Below are 8,156 nucleotides of genomic sequence, written 5' to 3'. Positions count from 1 at the left end.
GTTGCTCGGGGGGTGCGTTTTGGGAAGCTGAAGACGCTTTTCTGGGGGCGGAAGGACGGGCGGCTGTCCTCTGTGTCACCTCGCATGCGTGGGGTGTCACGGAGCGGGCGGGTCAGAGGAACCTGCGTTGGCGCAAAGTCAGACTCGCTGAGGACCCCCGAATGACATCCTCTCCATTCTTTTGAAGCATGTGGATGTTTGACCTTCAAACCAAACGACCTTGTTGTGTGTAGATATGTCGGGACTAACTACATGGACAAACGGTTGTCTGAAGCTGATTTAACTTGTCGAGATCTGGGGTGGGCGGACTCAACGGCCACATTCGATTTTTTTTAAATGGACGTACGTCACAACAAAATTAAAATCTTTTTTTTTCCCCAAATAAGAACAATGTCATCGGCAAGAGATGGAATGAAGGAATAAAACGGTGTTTGAAATTTGTCGATATGTTAACAATGAAGGGAGTTATGGGCGGCGCACGTCCGGTTCACAGCGCAAAGGTGCGTGGTTCGATTCCGGCTCCGGTCTTCCTGTGTGCCATGTTCACTGTGGTTTTCTCTGGGTACCCCGCTTTCCTCCCGCATAACGCATTCCAAAATCATTCATGGCAGGTTGCTTGGGCGCGACAAATTTCTCTCGGTGTGGTCGTGAGCGCCAATCGGTATTCGTCTACGTGCGCCCTGTGAAAGGCTGGCGACCAGTTCAGGGTGTCCCTCGCCTACTGGCCGAAGACGGCTGGGATAGGCTCCAGCACTCTCCGCCATGCGACCCTTGTCTGCCAGTTGTTTGTTTGGCTACCGGAGATTCCCGCACCATCGCCGGCAACGGACAGATGGCCTATTCCCTCCCCTGCGTCTCGCCCCATTCAAGGTCAAGTGACACAAATGTTACCGTCGTGCATAGCTTTCTTCCGCAGTGTAAAAATTTGACAACATTTCATCTGTATCTCCCCAAATACCTAAAAATGATCTCGTATGTTGAAAAATAGATGCCCAAAGCTGATTTTTTTTTTTTTTTTTTTTTTTTTTACAAGCCCAAGATAAGATTTACAAGAGAAGTCCAAAACAGACCCTGCAATGCGATCACATGAAAATGGCCTTACGAAAAACGGCGGAAACGAGTCAGTTGTCACCTACCTCCATATGGGCAGTCATTCCTCGGTTAGGTCAAAACTTGCTAGCTGTGTTTGCAAATTAAGTCACTATCCCCTTTAAAATACCACAGTATCATTAAAATTGAATTAAAATTATTTGATACGTTTGACACATTTGTATGTAAAACTGCCTCTTTAAATATTTCTAATTTTATGAATTGTAATTCAGAGAGTGCCTGATATTTAATGAGAAAAAAATAAAAAGATACAATTTATAATGATTCAATACATTTTAACTAACCAATTAAAAGTAAAATGAATGCAACTACAACAGAACTCTTGATCATCTAAAAACTATGCGGGCCATCATTTTCTCACCACTTCCCTCAATTTTTATGATTCCATTTTGATCATATTATTTATACTCCTTTTAATTGAACCTGTTACGTGACTACACAAAAATAAACGAATGAAAATAAGCAGAGGCACATCAGGAAGTTAAAAAGCAACACATGTGCTCACGGAGAGGCTGTTTTAAATCGATTACCGGGAAAGGAGGGCGTTCTGCTCGACACGGTAGCCGGCAAGGAGACGTCAACGACGAGCAGCTTGCGAGAGGCGAACTCGGCACGTTGCCTCAGTGACGTTGACCCGCCCGCAGTTGGTCTTCTTCGGCCCCAAAAGCGAGACAGCCTTCCTTCGCACCGGGACACTGCAAACACTGACATTGACATAAACATCGCAATGGATCGCTTTGGAAGCCGGGCAGCAGGCACGCGCCGGCAAATAAAACAAACAACCTCTTACGCGGGAGGAATAAACGGCGCCAAGCGGTGCTAAGTAGTGCAATATAATTGACGAAAACAGACGGTTTGTATCGTCAAATTTAAGCCGTTGATTTCACGTCAAATGTGTTTTTTATATTTCATGTTGTTGAAAAGTTAAAACACACGCACACACAGACACACACACACATTTCACCAACCTTCTGTTCAGTCATGTTGAAGGGACTCAAAATGAGTTTGTTTCATTTCATTTCCAAATCCTCACTAACATTGATTACATCAACCCCAAAAATATTCAATATTTCAAACAACCTGGATTTAAACTTATTTGTGTAATACATATGCAATACATACTCCTGACATAATGGAGAAGCGAGAAATAAATATCCGCAGACATTATAGTTGTATAAATACAACTTTGTTTGGTCATTTATTTATCGGGTTAAATTAGCTTTGCAGCAATCAAACAGCAGTACATTTTTTGTAATGACAAAAATGGTGACCATGGAAGCCAAAGACCACATGAGGAGCTGGCGCCGGCCACAACAAACAAACAAATAAATAAATAAATAAATTTTAAAAAAGCTCACCAGTGATGGGACATTGCAATTTCCTAGGTATGCTGTTCCATGGAAGCCAAAGACCACATGAGGAGCTGGCGCCCGCAACATCAAATAAATAAATAAATAAATAAAAAGCTCACCAGTGATGGGACATTGCGATTTCCTAGGTATGCTGTAGAAATGATCACTGAAACGACCATTTAGTGACTCAGGTTGATATTTATCGGTTTTCTACATTGTTGATCATTATTGTGACATTGTAACATGATCAGTGTCTTCAACCGAGATGAATATCATTAATTAATTAGTGACATAAATAATACAATACAATACATCTTGATTTATATAGCGCTTAAAAAAGGGTAATTTGAGCAAATTGGTGTCTCAAACTGTAGTCCTTCACTTGGATCAGCAATCAAGAAGCAGCTCTCGGTTTCAAAAGGGCTTGTACCCATTGCTGTAAACCATTTAACGATACACTTGTTTTTCTGTTCATTAAATCTTGAACGAAAAAGGTAGATCTTTTCTGGAACATACAAATGTCAAAAAATCAAACTCAATAGTCATTGCTTGTATATGTTTTCAGCTAGCGAGATATCTAGCTCGCTAGCTAGCTCACTAGCTAGCTAGCTAGCGAGCTAGATAGATAGATAGATAGATAGATAGGTACTGTGGGCAGGTTGGTTGGTTGGTTTGTTACGCTCCAATGTGATGCAGCTGTACAAGCTAAACCCCATGGGAGGTAGATATCTGGGGTCATCATCCCAACGGATGCTCAAACTCATCCTGCTAGTGGTGGTTGCCCCGAGGGCACGGGCATGCGGAGCGTGACCCCGCCTCGCCTCCCAACAGCCACCCAGACTTTGGTTATAATGTCGCCCTTCACCCAGAATGAGAGCGCATGACTCAGAGTGGATCTTTTCCAGTTCATATGCTGGACGAATGACTGTGAATTATTTCTTTTATTCTTCTGTCACTTCAAGTCACTTCTCCATGCGTGAAGCCGGTCTCCTAACTCTTTTACACATCTGAGCGGCGAGTGGCATGTCTCCGCCGGGGAATAACAGGGCAGCATAACGAATCAGACAGAGTGCAGTTTCACCAAGAAAAAACATGTGAGAATCGCAGCTGTTTACAAAGAGGAATAAAGCAAACAACCTTGGGGCGAAAGTGGACGGACAGAAAATAAACTGTTTGGAAGGACTCTGCATACTGGGCAATAGAAAGCAGCTGCGGAAATGGGAGCGTAGGCTGTTGGTTTGTGCAGAAAAACTTCCATGTGACACATCAGTTTCGTACTGTACCTCGAACGTTTTAACATTTAAAACAGCCTGGCAGTTTCAAGGTAGACACGTCGACTTTTTGGCTCCGGCCTTCTTGGGTGGGGTTTTCATGTTCTCTCTGCTTGCCTGGGGGGGGTTTTCTCAAGATGGAATGCCAGCTGTAATCAACATTTTAACGTATGTGTTGATTGAAAAATACATGTGGTGGAAATCGAAGGCCTCATGAACCTTTCTTTTTTTTTTTTTGTGGGACAGGCTAATTCGGTGGCTTTTTCTGTTGCTCGTAGTAGTGGCACAGATGTGCTCTTTTGAACCTGAAATGGGTAACGTGCTAAAAAGCTAGCATTAGCTTGCAGCCTTGCCATTGTGGTTTGCTGCTAAACTCTTCAAAGACAACTCAATCAAACTGTGAGAAAATAGAAGTACAGTGGCACTTTTTGTTGACAAGAGAGCCATTCGAAATTTCGCCCAATTACAGAGAAATTCATCAAATGTAGATAATTTTGCTCACGCCCTGAGATTCTCCAACTCAGCAAAAGCACAATCAAGCCAAAGCCAAAAGGTAGGCAGAGCTGTCAGGCTTGACAGCAAGAGGGGCAAACTATGAAGGGACATATTTCAGATGACCACTCACTCCTGAAACACTCGCATTCTTACAAACCCCGTTCTTAATTAACAATAATTAGAAAGAGAGAAAAAAACCCCACTAGATCTGATTAGACAGTACACAGTAAACTGGGAGAAGATTCCCGCACTCAAATTTTAAGAGTTACTGCCGTGACTATGGCAGATACTTAATACAGGGTGTTCCAAAAGTCATTTTGACATTGAATATCTCGGAAACTATTCAGGATATAAAAACGCATCTGGTAAATTCGGAAAGATTGTAATCTAAATTTTTACATGGAATGTTCAAAGATGTTCAATGTGAGCACCATTGGTCACATGACACACATCAAGCTGTCCCAGCATTGCATTGTCAATGGTTGCAACGGCTTCTGTTTTTCGTGCCTTCAGCTTAAAGAATAAGCACCCATCCGTTATGAATTGAGCATGCCATCTCACTATGGACTTCCTCTCTGGTGGCTCCTTTCCAAATTTTCTGCGAAATGCACGTTGAACAATAGTCCATGATTCAGTTTTTGCAAATCAAGCACACAAAACGCCTTTTCTAGTTGAGTGAATGCCATTAATGTGTCTGAAAAGAAATTTAAAAAAAAAAATCAATAGCGTTATGAAAAACTTCCTTTAATTAGCTTTAAAATGGCACGACTTTTAGCTTATTACCATTCAGAGTGAAGGAGATATGGGGACTTCAAATGTGCCCAAGACTTTTGGAACACCCTGTATAATGGCAAAAGTATCATATCTTATATTTTGAGTTTTTGAGGCCTTAGTCTCATTCGTGTCATTTTTATTTATTCTCTTGAAATATCAGATGAGTGTACTGTACACGCGATGAAGTACATGCATTGTGCAGGTAATCCACTAGTGGGCAGTCTGTTCCTTATTTGTTCAGAATCACCAGCAAAGACTCCGGTTTTCAAGATTTGACATTCTCTGTCAAATGAGTTCATGGTTTAGGCTACACAGGGTTGAAGCCAACAGAAACAGGTGCATTTAAATATTCATTTTTCAAACTAAGGTTTCTGTCCCGAAAGCGATCTGATTTCGGTGTTGTGCATGTGAACCGGTAAATGTCCTGTAGGCTTTATCATAGAATGATGGAATCCTCTGATGGAGTGCATTTAATTTGTTCAAAGCTAAACAATACGTGTACATCATTATTAACTGCATAGGCTTGTAAAGGCTAAAATTAATAGCCCAGGCAACTACACAGTTGTTGCATACGTGCGTGACATCTCCCATCCAGAAATGACACTATTGATTCATACGGTCATTAAACGCAACCTGTGGGGAAAAAGCTTGCTTAATTTGCATTCATTAAACTTCTATTTGAAGTGAAGTCGCTTGGACGGGTCAAACCAGTCACAAACCTGTCTGTCGCTCTCTCACCCTCTTCGACGTTTAGCAAGGAGGCCTCCTCATATCAGGTAAGGCAGATGTATTTAGGAGTATCTTTCAGCTTGCCTCTCCCTCCAATATATAAAATCAAAACCACCATTCTGCGGCTGCCTGTAGGGGAGCTGAGCGCAGGGGAGGAGAAATGTGTGCGTGTGTGTGTGTGTTTTCGTGCCTGCAGCTCTACACTGAGACAATATATATATATATATATATATATACACACTTTTGTTCTCAACATGACTGATATTATAAGGAAATATTTATATATTCTTCGTTTAACCATGGAAAGACAATTGAGCGCTCACTTACAATGCCGACCCGGAAGCAACTTGGCGTTCAGTGTTTTTTCGAGGGGCATTTCGACGGCAGGATCCGAACCGGAGCTCCAACGTAACAGCGTTGAACCACTGTGAAAGCGCATGTAAGCAGTTTCAAAGGGTCATCACTATTATTTAAAGTATTTCTGTTGAGTATAGCATACTGTAGCGACTACAGTATGCTATACAGCAACTAAAATCATACCAAGAAATGCCGATTTAAAACTCAGTCTTTTATATTTACTTGATGGTCATAAAGTGGGAGGGACAAGAATAATTGAGGGAGGCGCAAGAGCTATTTGGTATTTTACATATTCATATGTGTGTACTACTTTTCTTTCGAGTAACATTATGTCTCGAGACTACTATATTTTAAACGTGTTTTATTGTGAGTGGGACTTGTGAGCGGGCAGCGTGGGATCGCTTCTCATTCAGTGATGGTGTCGATGTGGGTGTGTTTGGTTGTTAGTCTCAAAAGGTTCCCCGCGACTGACTGGCAACCAATTCAGGGTGTTTTGCCCGAATTTATCCGGGATGGGCTCCAGCATCCCCCGCAACACTGTTCGGGATCAGCGATGTTGAAAATGGATGCGTGGATGGATGATTTATTGTGACCATCTTTCAGCATCGCTGGAAAGCCACCTGGTGAACGATTTACTGCTCCCTAGTGGATGATCTGCACAGTGCATGTCTTGCATCGTCCAGTATTCATCTGGATGTTCAAGAAAAAATATCACTCTCTAATCCATAGCAGAAACGTACATGTCAAGAAATGGCAACTCCCAGAGGATGTCAGGTGACTTGACAACGCGCTTGCCTCACAGCACCTGACGACTAACAAGGGAGGTGACAATAATCTGATTACTGCTGACAGGACACATTGTCTAATCTATTTAGAGCAGCATTGCGAGGTAGATGTGCGGAATAGTCTGCCACCTTCTGTGGAACCGATACCTGTTTATTTACTGAAAAATGTAGTTATTTGCATTTTTGTGCTCTTTTGGAACACCCTAAGATGCCACAAGATGGAGCCAAAGCTCTAGCTAGTAGGAAAGTAGTACAGTGCACGGTGTCAAGGAAGTATCGAAGTATCTAGGACTGCTTCAAAACCCTGTATAATGGCAAAAGTATCATATCTTATATTTTGAGTTTTTGAGGCCTTAGTCTCATTCGTGTCATTTTTATTTATTCTCTTGAAATATCAGATGAGTGTACTGTACACGCGATGAAGTACATGCATTGTGCAGGTAATCCACTAGTGGGCAGTCTGTTCCTTATTTGTTCAGAATCACCAGCAAAGACTCCGGTTTTCAAGATTTGACATTCTCTGTCAAATGAGTTCATGGTTTAGGCTACACAGGGTTGAAGCCAACAGAAACAGGTGCATTTAAATATTCATTTTTCAAACTAAGGTTTCTGTCCCGAAAGCGATCTGATTTCGGTGTTGTGCATGTGAACCGGTAAATGTCAATGCTGCTTTGTGGGGTGGAAGTGACCGGCGTGCCCTTGATTTGAAGACCTGACAGTGAACTCTTGAAGGAAGACCGGCCCCGCCCCGCCCCCGCCCGCAGCCTCTATTATGCAGCCGTAGCCCGGGGACCAATCACCCCGGTTGCCCTTTCCCTTTCCTTTCCTCCTTGTCTTTCACCGTCTGCCTCCTCAGAGCATCTCATGTGAGTTCTACTCTCTTCGGGCCTTCTTGCGGACTTCATGCTTTCAAGCTCTCCCTGTGTCACTCGACTGATTAAAACAAATACCCGGCCTATTTGGATATCTAATCCAATTGTCCTCTTTTTCTTCTCGCCTGGCCTGGAGCATGCAAAGTATTAGGTGTCCTGGGAGACACTGCTACATCCCAAGACCCCCCCCCCACACACACACACCATCATACACACACCCTTTCATTCCCTCCCCTCCATCTTATATTTCAAACACTCAGGACCAACACATCTGGTGGACCAAGAGCACCGCTCTCCTCATTCCAACTCTTTTGTGTGTCACCATTTGAGTACAAATCTGGAGATCACTTGTCTGGTGCTAACTCCAAGAGTGAGTGCAATCGTTGTCTCCTAACCTCGATTGCAGTCATC

This window comes from Hippocampus comes, unplaced genomic scaffold, assembly GCF_001891065.2.
Source record: "Hippocampus comes isolate QL1 unplaced genomic scaffold, H_comes_QL1_v1.1 scaffold56, whole genome shotgun sequence".
Taxonomy (NCBI): domain Eukaryota; kingdom Metazoa; phylum Chordata; class Actinopteri; order Syngnathiformes; family Syngnathidae; genus Hippocampus; species Hippocampus comes.
This window is presented reverse-complemented; position numbering follows the sequence as displayed.